A 20,585-nucleotide genomic window follows, 5' to 3' on the forward strand; every position below is an offset into this window, starting at 1 on the left:
CGACTGTACCTCTTCCTAGAGATGTTGCCTGGCCTGCTGCGTTCACCAGCAACTTTATTGTGTGGTGCCATCTTTGTAATGGCACCTCCGTGCTAGACTCAGCACAGATCCTCTGAAATGATAACGCTGAGGAATTTAAAGTTACTGGCCCTCTCCACCTCTGATACCCTGAGGCAGGCTCGTGGACCTTCGGTTTTCTCCTCCTCCTGTAGTCAATAATCAGCTCTTTGGCTTTGCAGGCATTGAGAGGTTCTTGTTGTGGCACCATTAGGCGGGATTTCCAATCTCCCTCCTAATTAGTAGACCTTTTATTGCTCGAAAGTCATTCACTTGTTTAACGAATGAACTATTTATTGCAGGGGGCCTGTTACCGAGATTAGATAGCAGTCAAGTGCTCAACATTGTGGTTTGTTTATCCACAGGAGGAAGCTGCCCTTTCCTTTCTGTTCTCTCTCCTCTCGATGTTTGGCCAAGCACACGGAACCAGCTGCTGCCTTTCCATGTCACACCAATGCTCACACCACGTGATGGGCAGTAGTTCCCTCTGTGTCCCATCACAGCCTTCACTGAAGACCAAATCTACTTGACAGAATTAAGTACTCTCCTGTATCTAACAAAGTGGCCACTGAGTCTATGTTCATGGTCTTCTGCTACTGTAGCCCATCCACTTCAATGTCTGACGTGTTGTTCGTTCAGAGATGCTCTTCTGCACACCACTGTTGTAACGTGTGGTTATTTGACTTACTGTCACCTTCCTGTCAGCTTGAACCACTCTGGCCATTCTCCTCTGACCTGTCTCAGTAACAAGGTGTTTTCACGCACAGAACTGCCGCCCACTGGATGTTTTGTTTTTGTTTTTCGCACCATTCTCTGTAAACTCTAGAGGCTGCTGTGAGTGAAAATCCCAGGAGATCAGCAATTTCTGAGCTACTGAAACTACCTCGTCTCGCGCCAACAATCCCTCCACAATCAAAGTCACTTCGATCACATTTCATCCCCTTTCTGATGTTTGGTCTGAACAACAACTGAACCTCTTGACCATGTCTGCATGCTTTTACGCATCGAGTTGCTGCCACATGATTGGCTGATTAGATTCTTGCATTTACAAGTAGGTGTGCCTAATAACATGGTGACGGAGTGTATGTCTGCAGTTACAATGCAGAGTCAATGCAAATTAGAAGAACAGGAAAAATGCTGCCATGTCGGTCCATGGCCTCCACTATTACTAGAATCAGGCAACTCCAGATTTGGAGGAGCAACACCTTGTATTCTGTCTAGCTAGCCTTCAGCCCAGTAGCATTAACATCCACTTCTCCACCTTTTGGTAGTTCCTACCTACCTCCTTCTCTCTTTTTCCATTCCCCATTCTAGCTCCCATCTCATCCCTTCTCTTCTCCTCACCGGCCCATCAGCCCCTCTTCTTTCCCTTTCTCTCACAATCCACTCTCCTCTCCTATCAGATTCCTTCTTCTACAGCACTTTACCTCTTCCACCTATCATCTCCCATCTTCTTTCTTCATCCAGCTCCCCCCCCACCCCGACTACCTTCCCCATCATCTGGTCTCACCTATCACCTTCTAACTTGTACTCCTAACCCCCCCCCCACTACCTTCCCCAGCACCTGGTCTCACCTATCACCTTCTAATACTCCTAACCCCCCCCCCGCCTCTGGCTTCTTCCCCCTTCCTTTCCAGTCCTGATGGAGGGTCGCAGTCTGAATAATCGACTGTTTATTCCTCTCCATAGATGCTGCCTGACTTACTGAGTTCCTCCATCTGTGTGTGTTTCTCTGGATTTCCAACATCTGCAGAAACTCTTGTCTCTTTCTTGCACGGTCACTCAGTTTTTGAGGACAGCCTGCTCGATGCAGATTTACAGCTGTACCATATTCTTTCCGTTTCTTGATGATTGACTTAACTGTACTCCAGGGATATTCAGTGACTCGGAAATTTTCTTGTATCCATCTTCTGACTTGTGCTTTTCAATAGTTTTTTGCAGAGTTGCCAGGAGAGTTCTTTTGTCTTTATGGTGTAGTTTTTGCCAGGATACTGACTCACCAGCAGTTGGACCTTCCAGATACAGGTGTATTTTTACTACAATCAGTTGAAACACCTTGACTGCGCACGGTGATCTCCATTTAACTAATTATATGACTTCTAAATCATCACCAGTGATGATCTGGTGTGTCATATTAAAGGGACTGAATACTTATGCAATCAATTATTTTGTGTTTTATATTTGTAATTAATTTAGATAACTTTGACACGAGAGAGTCTTTTTCTGTTGATCAATATAAAAAACAAATTAAACCCACTGTGATTCAGTGTTGTGAAACAATAAAACATGAAAACTTCCGGTGGCGGGGGGGTGTGGTGAATTCTTTTTATAGACATTGTATATGGTGACATACATTACTGTACAACAAAGTCTTAGACACCCTTGATTTTTATGGTATGGTCTCGACAGAACCCTGACCTCAACATCATCAAGGATGTCTGGGATTACCTGGAGAGACAGAACCAAGCTAGACAGCTAAAGTCAGCAGAAGAATTGTGGCAAGTTCTCCAAGATGCTTGGAACAACTGACAGGCTGATTTCCTTATAAAACTGCACAACGGTGTGCATAAGAGAATTGATCCAGTTTTAAAGGCAAACAGTGATCAGACCAAATATTGATTTGATTTAGATTTTTATTGTTGACTGCTCTTTATAGCAATTTTTTGATACTTAGAAATTTTTCATTTCATTATTTTTGAAGCATCTTGGCTTTACAGATTTTTTTTACATATGCCTATAACTTATGCACAGTACTGTATACTGTATGTACTTTGCTAATAAATTCACTTTGAACTTTGAATCTTCGAGGAATGGCTCATCCCTTGTGATTGAAGATGTAAAATTTAATGCAGAAGATTTAGAAAGGATATTATAAGTGCTCAGTCCCACAACGGGGTTTGAAATAAATTCTACCTTGGTTTCTTCTTCTGAGAGTTGTTCACATTGGATGAGAAGTAGATCATGAAATTTGTTGTTTTGCAGCAATACATAAAACTAATTACTATAAGTTCTAATCAGAAATATTAATAAATAGTGCAAAAAAAGAGCACGATAGTGAAGTAGCATTCATGAGTTCATGGACAGTTCAGAAACCTGATGCAGAGGTGAAGAAGCTATTCCTAAACTGTTCAGTGCATGTGTCTTCAGGCTCCTGTACCTCCTTCCTGATGGTAGGAATGAAATCATTGAAAATTCTTCTATTACAATAAGATAGACTCACGGCCTCACAACCCAGCACTTTACAGCCTTGCACCTCATTGTCTGCCTGCACGACACTCTCTCTGTAACGAAGTAAAAGTAAATTTATAATCAAGCACACATACTGTATATGTCACCACATACAAACCTGAGATTCATTTTCCTGTGGGCACTTACAGAAGATACAAAGAAACGCAATAGGATCAATGAAAAATCACACACAACAAACGTGGACAAATAGCCCATGTGCAATAGATGATAAACTGTGCAAATCCAAAAATGAAAACTATAATAATAAATAAATGAGCAATAAATATTTGTAGTGACTTGAAGGTGAGTCCATAGGCTGTGGGAGCAGTTTAGTTTTGCCGTGAGTGAAGTTCTCCCCTCCGGTTCCGAAGCCTGGCAGTCGAAGGGTAAGAGCTATTCCTGAACCTATTAATAACTTTTGCATTCAATAACTGCATTATAGTGCCTCAGTGTTTCCAAGGTAAATAATTAGTGATCTGTGTTGATAATATGCAAAGTGAAGTTGCTCACTGTACATGTGAGGTTAATAAACAAATTCACTAATTTCCTTGTGTCACACCTGAAACTGTGGTAAAATGTACGACACAGACCATTTGAAACACATAAGCAAGCGACGTACTCTCTGCAATCTCCCTTTTACCCAGAGAAGAAGAATTCAGGGTTGTATACTTTGACAATAACTGAACCTTTGAACCTTTGAACTTTGAATTTTTCACCCCAACAATGTCTCGTCCTGTCAACAATACTTCCTCCTCCTTTACCCCGCTGTCTTTTACCACAAGTACCTTTCTTTCCACAGTGATCACTCCTTCTTAGTCTCTGTTGAACATTAAACCAACAAAATTGTGGTCTGATCAAACTATTCCTGTATTACACTGGAGCTCCACCCGCCTCTGCATGCTCGCTGAAAGATCTCAGAGCTATTTCCTCTCTTGTGATCCACTATTGGTGAGAGGGCGTGATACTTACGTTGCAATACTGTTGATCAAGTTGAGGAATAGAAGTTTCCCCGCACAGTTTCCTTGACTGAACTCCATAATCCTTTCAAGTTCTTTTGAATCTGCCTTCCTGAAAAAGTAGACGATTCACGTGTATTTACTTTATCCAAGTTTCAAAATGAGCAACAGGTGAGGTGTCTAGGTAAGTGAGGCAATATTTGAATATGATTTAATTGGTACAAAGTAAAAATCTGTTTCTATAAGTAATACAAGTTCTCATGAATAGATACTCGGAGCTTTTTATACTGTACTGGGTTTACTTTAATCGCCGTCACTTAACACAGCATGGATTAGACACTGTGCTTAGAGCCTTGAGAATAATTTATGAGGAAAAAAAGTTAAAGTCTGTCCCGAGCCTTGTGGCCCATCAGGCCAGTGCTTATGCCGGTTTCTGTGGCGTGAAGCGACTGAGAGTACGAGACTCCCCCCGCCCCCCCCCCAGATAGGACGCCAGTCTATTGCGAGGTTAACCCCCAGCATCTGCCGGTACCCAGAGATGTGGGATTTATTTGTAACTCAGGGCATGGTATAAACTTTACAAGTTAATTGGCAAAAGAGAAACAAATTCATGCTGGAATTTTGGTGCCAAAGTATTGTTGAGGATCTCTACCACACACTCCACAATCTCCTTGACCCAAAACCATCAGGAAGGAGGTACAGGAGCATCAGGACTAGGACTGACAGACTGGGTAACAGCTTCTTCCCTCATGTTATGAGACTAATACAATGTTCCCTCTAATTTGTAATGACCAATGTGCACAAAAATCTTCTATTCTGCAATTTTTTTGTCCAGTGACAACAACATGTATGCACTGAATTTTGTATACAGAGGTATTCATTTTAACAGCTAGCAAAATGCTGTCAATAAGAACTTTGTTCTACTCTGGGTTTGATAGTTCTCACTCTCTTCATCTGCGCTCTCTCAAAACATGCGTAAACATAAGTAAATATTTCTTGTAGCTGCTTGTTCCTGACCTCACGAGCTTTCAATATACCAATTTCTACTGCTTCATTAAGGCATTCCGCTTTTTAAATGAACTAATAGTTCTTTTGTGCTTCACACCCTTTGCTTCTTTGGAATTCGATATAGTGAATCAATAACTTCTTCAATAAAAACAGTGTAAATAAGTCAGTTCTAAGATCTGCAGACAAATCATCGCAAACTCCACATTGTCAACACTGTCTGTATCAGAAACTGGAAAAGGAAATGTGATTGCGTACGATCGTGAAATATACTTAACGTGCCAAAGAGGTAGAGGGTGACAACCTTTTGTGCGCAGTTTAAATTTCTTTGTACGCTTGTAACCAAAGATGTGTGTGCAGGCAAATGCACACACCTTAGAGGGAAATTGCTAATGAATACCCTGCAACCACTGAGATCTCATCACTAGCACAGTAAGCTAGCTACTTACTGTTTACTCCTTAGCTGTGCTGCACCCTACATGCATTTTGAATTATATTTTATTAACTTGTAGTAATATGTTGTTTTGTGTGCTGCGTGTGATATGTGTTTTGAGGGTGCACTTTGGTCTAGAGGAACGTTGTTTTATTTGGTTGTATATGTGCACAGTCGGATGACAATAAACTTGAATTTGAAATGTTTATTTAATTGAAAACCTGTTGTTTGCATATGCGATGCAACATATTGTTTGAGATATTCACTGTTGTTGGGATCTCCAGCCACATTAACTTTTGCCTGCACGATCCCTACTTGAGTAAGAGTCTATGTCTGAGGAACAATCCCATGGAAAATCAAGGATCAACTTTATTCACCAAATGCATTTACATGGAATAGGAGTTTGCTGTAGGGTGTTGGTCAGGGTGAGATATACAACAATAAAAATAACATTCAACAATTATAAAGAATAAAGAATTATATAAAAATAAAGTTAGAAGTATGATGTGGAATAAAATGTGCATAAATACTGAAACACCAGCATATAGTTACATCAGATTTCTGAATGGACAATGAACCAATGCACACTAACTTGTTTTTTTTTTGCTCTTTATTGCATCACTTATTTAACTTACTTTATATACATTTTATTGTAATTTATAGTTTTTTATTAAACCTAATTTTGATCTATGTTTACAATGTAAGCAACATTATAAAAAGTGGTTTAAAGTGTTTAGCGTGCAGTGCAGTGACAAAGGTAATAGATAGAGGGGGTGGGGAGGGCTATCTAGAATGGTTGATCAGATTAACTGCCTGGGAAAGCAGCTTTTAAGATGATGTGAAGTTTTTTTTTGTTTTAATAGTCCTATAGTGCTTTCCAGAAGGGAAGATCAGACGAGGACATCCAAGGGGGAAAGTCATCCCCCAAGGGGAATTGTTGTTCAGGGACACAGAGAGGCAATCAATTTCCCAGCAGGACTTCTGTTTGTGAAGCTTTCTCTGACAACAATGACCAAGAAGGGAGCAATAGATCCGGAGACAGCTCTGCAATTCAGTGCTGGGAATCTGCTCTGAACATTGTAGCCACGGGGCAAAGCAGTGCTGGTTGAGTCAATCATGTGGGACCATTCTCAGGGTAAATCTCTTTGTTTGTTTAGTGATAAGCATGGAGTAGACCCTTCCGGCCTCACCATCCCAGCAAACCCACAACTCTGAATTAATCCTAACCTAATCACAGGTCAGTTTACAATGACCAATTAACCTCTCTGGTAGAGGAGGACACTGGAGCCCCTGGGAAAACTCACGTCTTCCATGGGGAGGACTGGGCCGTATCTATCATGACTGTATGGGTTTCCTCTAGGTGCTCCAGTTTCCTTCCATATTCGAAAGACATCCAGGTTAGGGTTAGTAAGTTGTGGGCATGCTATGTTGGCACCAGAAGCCTGGTGACATTTGCGGGCTGCCCCCAGCACATCCTTGGACTGTGCTGATCGTTGATGCAAAACAATGCATTCCGTTGTATGTTCTGATGTTTAATCTGCACTGATAGAAAGTCTGATAATGTGTCTGACAATCAGATAGAAGGAATGAGGCCATTCAGCCCATCAATCTCATCTTCAATTCTACACAGCTCTTCCTATGCACACTCAAGGGCTGTTAAAATGAGGTGAGGAGATGGGAAACAACTTCTTCCCCCAGGCAGTGAGACTACTGAACTCCCTGGCACAATGTATCAATCTCATCATGAATTAAACTCATCATACGGTTTGCTTTTAACTTGTATTATATATACACCTTATTATATGTTAACTCATTTGTGCTTATGTTTGCTTATGTGTTACGTGTGTGAGTTATATGTACTGTGTTGCGCATCTTGGTCCGGAGGGTCGCTGTTTAGTTTGGTGGTATATGTGTTTATGGTTAAATGACAATAAACTGAATTTGAGCTTAAATTCGTTCTTGAAGGAGCTAGAGTGGATGAGGAGAGTTGTAGACCAGAGGGCACAGCCTCAGAATACAAGGATGGCATTTTGATGTACATGAGATCAATAAAACTAATCTTTAAACTTAGACTCCATTGGGATCGAAATGATCAATCTACACTCAGAGGTCACATTATTAGGTGCATCTTTACACCTGCTCATTAATGCAAACATCTAATCAGCCAATCATGTGGCAGCAATTCAGTGCATAAAAGCATGCAGACATGGTCAAGAGGTTCAGTTGCTGTTCGGACCGAACATCAGAATGGGGAAGGAATGTGATCTAAGTGACTTTGACAATGGAATGACTGTTGGTGCCGGATGAGGTGTGTTGAGTATTTCAGAAACTGCTGATCTCCTGGGATTTTCACATACAACAGTCTCTAGAGTTTACAGTTAATGGTGCGAAAAACAAAAAAAAAGGTGAATGGCCTTGTCAATGAGAGAGGTCAGAGAAGGATGGCCAGACTGGTTCAAGCTGGCAGGAAGGTGACAGTTACTCAGATAATCATGCATTACAACAGGGGTGTGGAGAAGAGCATCTCTGAATGCACATGTTGAATCTTGATGTAGTTGGGCTACAACAGCAGAGGACCACAAACATACCCTCAGTGGCCACTTTATTAGGGACAGGAGGAGCATAATAAAGTGATCACTGAGTGTATATCACAAAACTGGAAAGGGAGGAGTCCTGAATCCTCCAGTAAAAGCTTTAACTCCACAAAACTGTCTTCCACTACCCTTTGCCTCCTGCAGGGGTGGCAATTTTAGATCTGATTTGCCACTCTCCTTGGCTCCCAAAGGATTTGACCATTTTGCCATTTGAGACATTGTCAAAAACTCTTTCTATATATACCAAACACATAGCTTTTGTCAACCCTCCCTGATACCCTGGAATTTTTTTGTGTTGGACACAGCATTTCACTGCAATTAATCTTTGCCTTTCTAATTGAAGGTTTATGCTGTCCCTCCGAAGTAATTCCAACATTTTGCCCGTTACCAACGTTAAATTAATTGTGTTGTAATTATTCCGTTTATTCTGTCCTCCCTTTTTAAACAACGGTACAACGTTAACAATCTTTCAATCATCTGGCACCACCCATGTAGTTAGGGAGGGATGGAAAATTATCAGTGTTTCTGTAATTTACTTATTCATTGTTTTTAACCACCTGGGAAGTGTTTCACATCAACCTCATGATTTAACCATTTTCAGGGATGCAACCTTATTCACTAATTCACTATTTTATGCACGTAAAAGATGCTGGAAACCCAGAGCAACACACACAAAAGAGAATCACCGGGGTCTCCTCTCCCTGATCTGTGACATTTACCAACAGCATTATACAGAATCAGAATCAGATTTATTATCACCAGCATGTGTCGTGAAATCTGTTAACTTAGCAGCAGCAGTTCAATGCAGTGCATAATCTAGAAAAAAAAACCAAAATTAAAATAATAATAAATAAATTACAGTATACATGTAATGAATAGATTTTTTTAAATTGTGCAAAGACAGAAATAATATATATTAAAAAAGTGAGGTAGTGTTCATGGGTTCAATGTCCATTTCGGAATCGGATGGCAGAGGGGAAGAAATTGTTCCTGAATCACTGAGTGTGTGCCTTCAGGCTCCTGTACCTCCTTCCTGACGGTAACAGTGAGAAAAGGGCATGTCCTGGGTGCTGGAGGACCTTATTAATGCACGCTGCCTTTCTGAGATACCGCTCCCTGAAGATGTCCTGGGTACTTTGTAGGCTAATACCCAAGATGGAGCTGACTAGATTTACAACCCTCTGCAGCTTCTTTTGGTCCTGTGCAGTAGTCCCCACCCCACCCATACCAGACAGTGATGCAGCCTGTCAAAATGCTCTCCAAGGTACATCTGTAGAAGTTTTTGAGTGTATTTGTTGACATACTAAATCTCTTCAAACTTCTAATGAACTCCTTGCTGTCTTACCTTCTTTATAACTGCATCAATATGTTGGGACCAGGTTAGATTCTCAGAGATCTTGACACCCAGGAACTTGAAGCTGCTCACCCTTTCCACTGCTGACCCCTCGATGAGAACTGGTGTGCCTTCTCCCCGATGGGACAGGCAGGAAAGGAAAGAATACAGGCCACGGTAGATCTATACATTAGTAACAGGGGCTGACATACCCGTTCCTGCACTGCTCTATGTTACACAGGGTCGTGGGTGAACCTCACTGAACCCACTGTTAACTTGGAAATGCTCACTAAATGCCAAATGCACAAATGCCAAATTTTTGCCTAAGACTTTTGCTCAGCACTGTAGTAATTTTATGATTGCATGTACTGCTGCTGCTGCAAAAAAATGAATTTCATGACACATGAGTGATGATAAACCTGATTCTGACATGGGTTTCTGGTGTGGACTGAGAGTGGGAAGGGGTCAGGGAGAGGGGAATCTTGGTTGGGGAAAGGGAAGGAAGAAGGTGGGGGGAGGGAACGGGAAGCACCTGAGAGACGTTTTGTGATGATCAATAAACTAGTTGTTTGGGACCAGATTACCTTGTCTGGTGCCTCAGGGCTGAGTGTGTCTGTATATAAATTAAATAAAATAATTCATTCGGCGGGGGAGGGGGGGGTGAAAGAGTGAGATGATGGTACATTGGTTCATTGTCTGTTTCTGTCTAAACTGGACAGGAGCTGGGTGGGAACCTGATTTTCACTATTTAGAATTTTTCCTGTATCAAAACTTGAGAGTGAGACAGACTGGAGAAAGAGTCAACAGCCTGCCAGCCAGACCTGATGGTATGAATATTGATTTCTCTAACTTCCAGTAATTTCTTCCCCCCACACACACATACCCTTCTCTCTTTCTCCATTCCCCTTTCTGGTTCCTTTCTTACCCTTCTCATTTCCTCACCTGCCCATCGCCTCCCTCTGGTGCCCCTTCTCCTTCCCCTTCTCCCATGGTCCACTCTCATCTCCTGTCAGATTCCTTCTTCTCCAGCCCTTTACCTCTTCATCTGGCACCTCCCAGATTCTCATCTAACCCCCTCCACCACCCACCTGCCTTCCCTCTCACCTGGTCTCACCTAACACCTGCCAGCTTGTACTCCTCCCCCCACCCCACCCCACCCCACCCCCTTATTCTGACTTCCTTTCCAGTCCTGTTGAAGGGTCTCAGCCCAAAACGTCAACTGTTTATCCAATTCCATAGATTCTGCCTGACCTGCTGAGTTCCTCCAGCATTTTGTGTGTGTTGCTCTCGATTTCCAGCATCTGCAGAATCTCTGTGTTTAACAATCAATAACTCCTCCCAGTTGCTGCAAATTCACCTGTCTATCAAAAGAAGCTGCCTGGTGGGTGTGTGGAACATGCTGCCAAGGGTGATGGTAGAGGCAGCTATATTAGGGAGATTAAAGAGGTTCTTAAATAGGCTCATGGATGAAAGAAAATAGGGGGGATATGTAGGAGGGAAGCATTTGATTGGTGTTAGATTAAACCATAGAAAACCATAGAAACTACAGCACAGAAACAGGCCTTTTGGCCCTTCTCGGCTGTACCAAACCATTTTCTGCCTAGTCCCACTGACCTGCACACGGACCATATCCCTCCATACACCTCCCATCCATGTAGTTTGAAAGGTCAGCACAATATCATGGACCAAAGGACCTGTACTGTACTCTACTGTTCTATGATCTATGTTTTTTCTGAACTTTGCATTCTACACCTCTTCTCTACCTGTGGACACATAATAATCCAGGTAGTCTTTTAAAGTTAATTTTCTGTAGAAAATCATCTGGCAGCTCAAATGTTTTAAATGCAAGGTTCTTTAGGAAGTTAGGAGAGAGGCACAAAATTATAGATTGATGATTGTTTTATTAAGTGTTAATAGAAAAAAGAAAATCTAAGACAGACAGTGACTGGAGCAGAGGCTAGCGAGTGAAGGGATAAAGAAACGCGATACTGCACACATACTTTGATAAAAAAAATGTACATTGAATCTCTGAAAAAGAAAGTTTCCTGGTCAGCTCTTTTGATACTCCATTCAGAGTCACTGATAAGAGTCAGCCAATCAGGAAGCCCCTATTCAAATAACGTAGCGCCAGAGACGCTTCCAGAGCTTTCCAGAATCGTACAAATATAATAGCTAGGGAACTCAGTGGACAATTGTACATACATACTGTGACCACTAGGAAACATACTGAACAGTTACGTTTACAGTATATACAGTTAGTAATTATTAAAATACATGCAGATAATTAATTGTTAAACTGCAAGGTAAAAAATACAGTTAAACAGTCCAATCCAACAATGCCTGCAGTCTGTGAGGTCTCTAGGAAGGTGCCTATGGTTTGTTTTCAACATAGGAAGCAGCTCGATGGTTCAAAGAAAGAGGTGCTCCAATGACTTTCAAACTTCTAACACTGGGTGGATTAGCTTGAATATTCTTTATCGGTCCTTTTAGTCATTAAACGCAGCAAGCACAGCTTTCCTTACCCATCACTGAGAAAGTACTGTCACTCAGTTTGGCCCGTTATTTAGACTTAAAGGTCAGTGGAAGATTTAATGTGGATTACACTTGTCCAATGTTCTTCTGTGAAGAGTTCTCACAAGACAGCTCTGAAATATCAGGGCCTTTAAATGACACGAAATGTAACTGGGTGATTAAAAAATATGAAATATGGCAGCAATGCTCTTTGAAGTGATGTTGTTAGAATATGAATCTGAATCAGGTTTATTAGCCCACTGACAAATGTCGTGAAATTTGCTGTTTTGCGGCAGCAGTACAGAGCAGTATATGAATAATTACTATAAATTATTATTATAAGTAAATAATTGTAAAAATTGCGGTAAGAAATATATATCTGTGCATAAATACATGTTTACTTGAGTTACTGTCACCTTCCTGTCAGTTTGAACCAGTCTGGCCATTCTCCTCTGACCTCTCTCATTAACAAGGTGTTTGTGCCCACAGAAATGCCGTTCACCGAATGATTTTTGATTTTCACAACATTCTCTGTAAACTCTAGAGACTGTTGTGCGTGAAAATCCCAGGAGACCAGCAGTTTCTGAGATGCTCAAACCAGCCCATCTGGCACCAACAATCACTCCACAGTCAAGATCACCTAGATCACAATTCTAGCAACAATTGAACCTTTTGACCTTTTCCGCATTGAGTTGCTGCCACATGATTGGATGATTAGATGTTTTCAGTAACAAGCAGGTGTGTAGGTGTCCTTAATGAAATAGCCACTGTGTGTATATTCTTATTGTAATTTTTTATGTATTGCTATGTACTGCTACCACTAAAGAACAAGTTTCATGACATGTGTCAGTGATAATGAACCAGAATCTGATTCTCCTTCACCCACCTGGTCACACCTATCACCTTCAGCTTGTCCTCTACACCCCCAACCCACCTCACCTTCTCATTCTGGCATCTTCTGCCTTCCTTTCCAGTTCTGATAAAGTGTCTCAGTCACAAACATTGACTGTTATTCCTTTCCATAGATGCTGCCTGACCTGCTGAGTTCCTCCAGCATTTTGTGTGTGTTGCTCTGGATTTCCAGCATCTGCAGAATCTCCTGTGTTTCTGACCGTATGACTCTAAAAGCATACAAGCACAAGACACTGGCTTCTGAAGTTTGTGGGCTTTTAGAAAAGACAGATGAATTATCCTCCCTGCTACTGTCAACTTCCAAAAGTAAAGTTACCAAATATTTGCTGTGCTAACAAATTGGTGGGGCCAATACCTGTTAACAAGACATGTGGTTATCAAAATTACCAGAGGGATACAATGGACTATCTGTTAGCCATCTCAATTTGGAAGAAGAACTGCAGGGCACTCCACCTAATCAGTTAAACATCCCGTTAATCATTTATCACTTCACTGTGTGTCTTGGGGCCACATGTTTAAGCAGCTCATGTGAAGACCACTTTAAAAACCCAGATAGAGAGAGCGTGGCAGAAGACAAGAAAATCTGTAGCCTCCAACCTGCTGGCATCAACATTGATTTCTCAAACCTCCAACAATTGCCCCTCTTTCACCAATCCCTGTTCCCGTTTTCCCCTCTCACCTATCTCCTAACCTGCCCATCAGCTCCCTCGGGGGCTCCTCCTCCCTCCCTTTCTTCCATCAACTTCTGTCCTCTCTTATCAGATTACCACTCCTCCAGCCCTTTATCTTTTTCACCAATCAATCTCCCAGCTCTTTACTTCACCCTCTCCGCCTGTCCGGGTTTCACCCGCCACCTGCCACCTTGTTCTTCTTCCTCCCCTCCCCCTCACCTTCGTACTCTGACTTCTCCCCTTCCTTTCTGGTCCCGATGACGGGTCTCGGCCTAAAACGTTGAGAGTTTACTCTTTTCCATAGATGCTGCCTGGTCTGCTGAGTTCCTCCAGCAGTTTGTGTGTGTTGCTTTGGAGTAGACGTGGAGAGGATGTTTGCTTTAGTGGAGGAGTCTAGGACCAGAGGGCACAGCCTCAGGAATATACACGTCCATGTAGAACAGAAATAAGGAGGAATTTCCTTAGCCAGAGAGCAGTGAATCTGTGGAATTCATTGTCACAGACGGCATGGAGACCGAGTCATTGGGTATATTGTAAACTGAGTTTGATAGCGTCATAGAGTCATAGAAAAGGTACAGCATAGAAACAGAACTTCTGGCCCATTTAGTCTGTACTGAACCATTTACACGGCTTCCTCTCGCCCTCCGTGCCCCTGCCATTTCATGTGCATATCCAAGCTCATCTTAAACCCTGAAATCAAGCTCTCATGCTCCATTTGTACTGCAGCTCGTTCCACAATCTCACCACCCTCTGAGTGAAGTTTCCCCTTATGTTTCCATTAAACCTTTCACCTTTCACCCTTAACCTTTGCCTCTAGTTGTAGTCCCACCCAACCTCAGTGGGAGAAGCCTGCTTGCATTTACTCTATCAATACCCCCTCAGAATTTTGTATACCTCTATAGGTTTTTGATTAGTGAGGGTGTCAAAGGTTATGGGGTGAAGGGGGTCGTGAGGGATAGTAAATCAGCCGTGATGGAATGGCAGAGCAGACTCGATGCTCCCATGTCTTATTGTCTTCTCACTATTCCCAATGTATGAATGTTCCCCAGTATGAGCCTCCACTACCCCAACCCCCATCATGTATCTTTCCCCATCGTTTAAAGCCCATGGTCCCTGTTCCCTAAACCACCAGCTAACAGAGTCATAGAGCACAACAGCATGGATACAGACACTTTGGCCCATCTAGTCTGTGCCAACTTGACCTGTCTACTACCCCCTCCTCTACACCAGGGTCCAGAGGAGGGTGTATACCATGATGGAATGGTACAGCAGACTCAACTGACCAGACAATCTCAGTCTGCTTCTATCCCTTATGGTCGTATGGCCATACCCTCCCATCCATGCACCTATCCAAATTTCCCTTAAATGTTGAAATCAAACCCACGTCCACCACTTGTGCTGGCAGCTCGTTCCACACTCTCACCACCCTCTGAGTGAAGAAGTTCCCCCTCATGTTCACCCTGAGTAGTTCACTTTTCACCCTTAACCCATGACCTCCAGTTTGCATCTGACCCAACCTTTTATTTATTTATTGAGATACAGGACAGAATAGGCTCTTTTGTCCCTTTGAGCCGCACCACCCAGCAACCCCCGATTTAACTCTAGCCTAATCAGAGGACAATTTATGATGACCAATTAACCTACTAATGTTATGTCTCCAACTGTGGGAGGAAACCGGACCACCTAGAGGAAACCCATGCAGTCATGGGGACAATGAACAATCTCCTTACATTCAGTGGTGGGAATCGAACCCATGTTGTTGGTACCGTAAAGCGTTGTGCTAACCACTACCCTACTGTACCAACCCGAGGGGAAAAGCTTGTTGTTCTGTTGTGTCTAAAGGTGACACATCCAGGAGCAGGCAATATATATGGGTCCATGAGACATGTGGCCAGGAGAGATCGGGGCATGAGACATCTGGCCAGGAGAGATTTTAGGGAAGGGGTGTGTAAGTGAGTAAAGGGTGGGAAGGAAATTTCTCAAAAGTCTTCACTGGTCAGGACGTGATAGAGACATCGCACTATAGACACGTTGAACCACTGCGGAGAAAAGCAGACATAGGGAAGGTGGGAGTGGGGTGAGGTGGCGGAAGGGGGCAAAGACAGAGTGACAAAGAAAGAGGCAGAGAGACAGGGAGCTTACTGACAAAACGAATCACAGTGAGACAAGGAGAGCTCCGCCACAAAGGGTCCCAAGCCTGGCAGCAAAAGGAGGAGGGTTGTGCTTGGGGTTAGCAACCCCACCCCAACAGAAGCTCCAAAATCCTCATCCCTGGGAGAGGAAGGATCTTTGAAGACGGGCTACACCTGGGGACAACCTCACAGATTGGCCCAAGACAAAAGACTCTGGCCAATGGCCTAAGCCCCAGTAGGGCTGATGGGCTTAGAGAAGAGACAAGGACACAAAAGCTGCTCGAGAACTGTAAAGCTGACCTGACTTAAAAGCTTCGCAATGTTCTGGTATCAAACTATAGGCAATACACCCTCAACAGAAGCAAAATGGCGGTGGGGGGGGGGGCGGGGGGCTCATTCTGCAGACGCTGGAAATCCAGAGCAACACACACACAAAATGCTGGAGAAACTCAGCAGGTCAGGCAGCATCTATGGAGGGAAATAAACAGCTGATGTTTTGCCTCGAGGCCCTTCATTAGGACTATCTATCCCCCTCCCCACCTCACCCCACCCCAGATGCTGCCTGCCCCTCCAGCATTTAATTCATCACACCTGTTAATTTAGGTACGTTTTGTTGCTCCTCCCCCCCCCCCCACTTCAGCAAGGTGGAAGCAAGTGAAATGTGTCTGATCTTTTGTTTTAATTTGATAACACACAGGGTGTGTGTGTCCCTTGTGGGAAGTAAAGGAAATTTGGATATTTAAAACAAGATAATTTCCAAGGGCATAGCAAGTTGTTACAGGAGGTGATTATATCGAGTGTATTTATTGTGTCCCAGTGGTGTTTGGAACCTGGGCCGGTTTGTGTTTGAATGCTTTGTTGATCCTATCTTGTGACCTTGGGTTCTGATAATAACACGTATAAATAGCGATATCGCCATTAACAGCCACTCAGTAGAAATTATGTGTGGGTGTTACAGTGGAAACATAGTTACCAAGTACAATTAGCGACAATGAAACCAGCTCTGCATTAACAGCCTACCTTGTGAAAGAGCAGAATGTCAAACTGGAGTGGTGTGTCGCTTGAAGGGTGATTGTTATAAACCTTTGGTGTCTATCCTCTTAATTTTCTGAAGTGGTCTTTGAAAGCCCCAACATTAGGTTCATGGAGTCACAGGGGCCTAAAGCAATACAGTACAGATACAAGCCCTTCGGCCCAAGTTAGTTCCAATTTCCTGCATTCAGCCCACATCCCTCCTAGCCCTAAGGAATTTGTACCTTCACTGGGTATATTTAAAGTGGAGGTTGATAGGTTCTTGATTAGTAAGAGCATCAAAGGTTACGGGGAAAAGGCAAGAATATGGGGTTGAGAGAGATAGTAAATCAGCCATGATCGAATGATGGAGCAGGCTCGATAGGACGAATGGCCTAATTCTGCTCTTGAGTCTTATGGTCTCCCTGTGTGTTTCCTTCAGATCCTCTGGTTTCCTCCCACATTCTCAAAGACGTTCAGGTTGGGGTTAGTAAGTTGTGGGCATGCTATGTTGGTGCTGAAAGCCTGGTGGCTCTTGCAGTCTGCCCTCAGCACATCCTCGGACTGTGTTGGTCATTGGTACACACTACGCATTTCACTGTCTGTTTTGATCTAGACAAAGCTAATCTTCTCATGTACGTATCCAAGTGCTGCTTAAATGATGAAGACTGATTTCTCTAACTTTCAATAATTTCTACCCCGCCCCTTCCTTTCTTCTTTCATCCCCCACCCTGGCCCCCCTCTTACACTCTCTGATCTCGTCACCCGCCCATCATCTCCCTTTGGTTCCTCTCCTCCTTCCCTTTCTTCTATTGTCCACCATTGTCTCCTATCAGACTCATTCTTCTTCAGCCCTTTACTTCTTCCACCTATCACCTCTCAGCTTCTTACCTCATCCACCCACCTGGTCTTACCGATCACCTGCCACCTTGTACTCCTCCCTTCCCCCTCCTTTTTTTCCAGCTTCTGCTCCCTTCCTTTCCAGTCCTGAAGAAGGGTCTCAGCCTGAAACATCGATTGTTTATTCCCCTCCATAGACGCTACCTGACCTGCTGAGTACCTCCAGCATTTTGTGTGTGTCGCCCTGAATTTCCAGATCTGCAGAATCTCTTGTGTGTATGGGCTATTTTAGATATATTACTTCGCCTGGCCCAACCACTTCATCTGGCAGCTGGTTCCATACATTCACCGCCCTCTGTGTGGAAGAAGCTTCTTCTCAGGTCTCTTAAATCTTTCCTTTCTCACCCTAAACCTATGATCCACAGTTCAGGACTGCCCCACCTATGAAAAGACTGTTGACATCCACCCTACCTCTGCCGCTCCTAATCGTAGACATGTCGACTGGCCTGGCCTGCTGAGTTCCTCCGGCACTTTGTGTGCGATGCAGTAAGGTCACACCTCATTCTCTGATGATCCCTGGCTAACCTCACTCTATAACCAGGCCCTACAGCCCTGGCAAAATCCTCAAGTCTTTCCTGCACTCTTTCTAGATTAACTGCATCTTTCCTATGACAAACTAACCAAATCATTCCTAAAACAGTGTTTATAAATATTATAAATGCCTTCTGAACCCTGTTGTCAATCTTCCAGCTGTAATGAGCTCTGGATAATGGATTCTGCATCAATGTTCAGCGTTCAATCCACATTTCATTTCCAGTTAATGAAGCCATTACTTGGGAGAGATTTTAAATCCACCAGATCGATATTTGCTTTTATACGTAGAGCACGCTGTGCATCAGGGCCAGAACTTAATCTCAGGAATAGGTAATATAGATTTTTTCCTGATTATTCCAAATATTTTCAACCTTTATTCGACTGGTTACGAGGTCCTGACTCTTGCTGATGTTATTGCTTTGAGAGGTTATAAATTGTTCTTACCAGACCACGCAAATAAAGCATCAAGTCAAATCATTCTGGAACAGGAAGGAGGTACTGAAGCCTATAGCCCCACAAGAGCCTCAGGGCTCACCCCACCAGGTTCAAGAACAGTTACTACCCCTCAGTCATCAGGCTCTTGAATAAAAGTGGATAACTACACACAACTTCACTTGCCCCATCATTGAAATGTTCCCGTAATCAATTATCTCACTTTAAGGACTCTATCTCGTTATCTCAAGTTATGGCTATTTATTGCTATTTACTTACATTTGCACTTGCACAGTTTATTGTCTTCTGCACTCTGGTAGATCTCTAACTGATCCTGTTATAGCTACTGTTCTGTAGAGTTGGTGAGAATGCCCACAGGAAAACAAATCTCAGGGTTGTATATGGTGACATTTATGCACCTTGTTAATAAATTTACTTTGAACTTTGAAACACAAGAGATTCTGCAGAAACTGGAAATCCAGAGCAACACACACAGTGCTGGAGGAGCTCAGCAGGTCAGACAGTATTGATGGAAATGAATAAACAGTCGCCATCTCGTGAGTCCTGATGAAGGCAGTCTGCCTGAAACATCAACTGTTCGTTTATCTGTTTGCTTTTTTTTGTTCTAAATGTGTCTTCTTGGAAGACTTGTGAATAATTTATGTTTAATTTCTGTTTTTCTTGCGAATGATGCTACGTGCCTGTGATGACGCTGTAAGCTTTTCATTTTCACGTACTTGTGCAGGTGACAATAAACTTGACTTTGACGTTGGCAAATGTAGTTCAGCTCCACGCAGGGACGTAATAAAGGCCATTGACTTTTAGGTGTAATGTGGATCATAATCCATGTCACCATCACAATTGCCACACATGACATGCTATTTTTGCTCTCTTTAGTATATATTTCTTACTGTGAATTATTGTCTGCTTTGTCTTGCACTGTACTGATGGCACAAAACAACAAATTTCACAGCATACACTCCATATCCACGTTATTAACTACACATGTGCACCTGCTCTTTAATGTAAATATCTAAACAGCAACTCAATGCATTAAAACATGCAGAAGTCGTGAAGAGGTTCGTTGTTGTTCAGATCAAACATCTGAATGGGGAAGAAATGTGACCATGGAATGATTGTTGGTGCCAGACAGGGTGTTTTGAGTAGCTCAGAAATTGCTGAACTCCAGGGATTTTCAAACACAACAGTCTCTCGAGTTTACAGAGAATGGTGCAAAAACAAAAATCATCCGGTGAGCAGCAGTTTTGTTATTGAGAGAGGTCAGAGGAGAATCATCCAACTGATTGAAGCTGAGAGGAAGGTGACAGTAGCTGAAATAACCACGTGTTACAACAGTGAGGTGCAGAAGAGCATCTCTGGATGCACAACATTTGAACCTTGATGTGGATGGGCTACAGCAGCTGAAGATCATGAACATACACTCAGTGGCCACTTTATTAGGTACAGAAGGTACAATTGAGTGCATATTTCTATTGTAATTTATAGTATATTTTATGTGTGGGGTGTCAGGGAGGGGTAGCACCTCTGATGGGGGAACATGTCTCGTCCTTTTCAAAGCAGTTACTCCACCTTTGGTCCCCACCTGGCACTCAGCTCTCACCTGTGGCTCCCCGTAGCAGTTCGCATGCGACAGCGGCCACACCCCAGGCAACGGCTTCGACAAGCCGGCTAAACCAGGTGAGGGTAGCCGACGGGTCTCAAACCCTCGGTGATATAGGGAGTTGTCTATCCCAGCATGTGAAGACAGACTCCGGCGGATTGAGCGGACGAGACCAATGGAAGGTCCAACGGTCAAGAAGGCAGTCTCTGCAAGCATCGTGGAACATGTAGAGCAGGACAAGACACAGAAGACGTC

At 43.1% G+C, this 20,585-nt stretch overlaps 1 protein-coding gene across 5 annotated transcripts in view; it reads left to right on the forward strand.

The window, feature by feature from the left end:
• rap1gapa (RAP1 GTPase activating protein a) overlaps positions 1-20,585 on the forward strand; it is a 459,159-nt gene that overhangs the window by 199,584 nt on the left and 238,990 nt on the right. The window contains exon 1 of one of the 5 annotated variants that reach the window (XM_072244712.1): positions 4,280-4,425. The exons of the other annotated variants lie outside the window; for them this stretch is intronic. The gene's annotated coding sequence lies outside the window, so the exon portion shown is untranslated. Of the gene's footprint in view, positions 1-4,279; positions 4,426-20,585 lie in introns of those variants that run through there. 5 annotated transcript variants of the gene reach the window in all.

Source organism: Mobula birostris, chromosome 27 (assembly GCF_030028105.1).
Source record: "Mobula birostris isolate sMobBir1 chromosome 27, sMobBir1.hap1, whole genome shotgun sequence".
Classification (NCBI taxonomy): Eukaryota; Metazoa; Chordata; class Chondrichthyes; order Myliobatiformes; family Myliobatidae; genus Mobula; species Mobula birostris.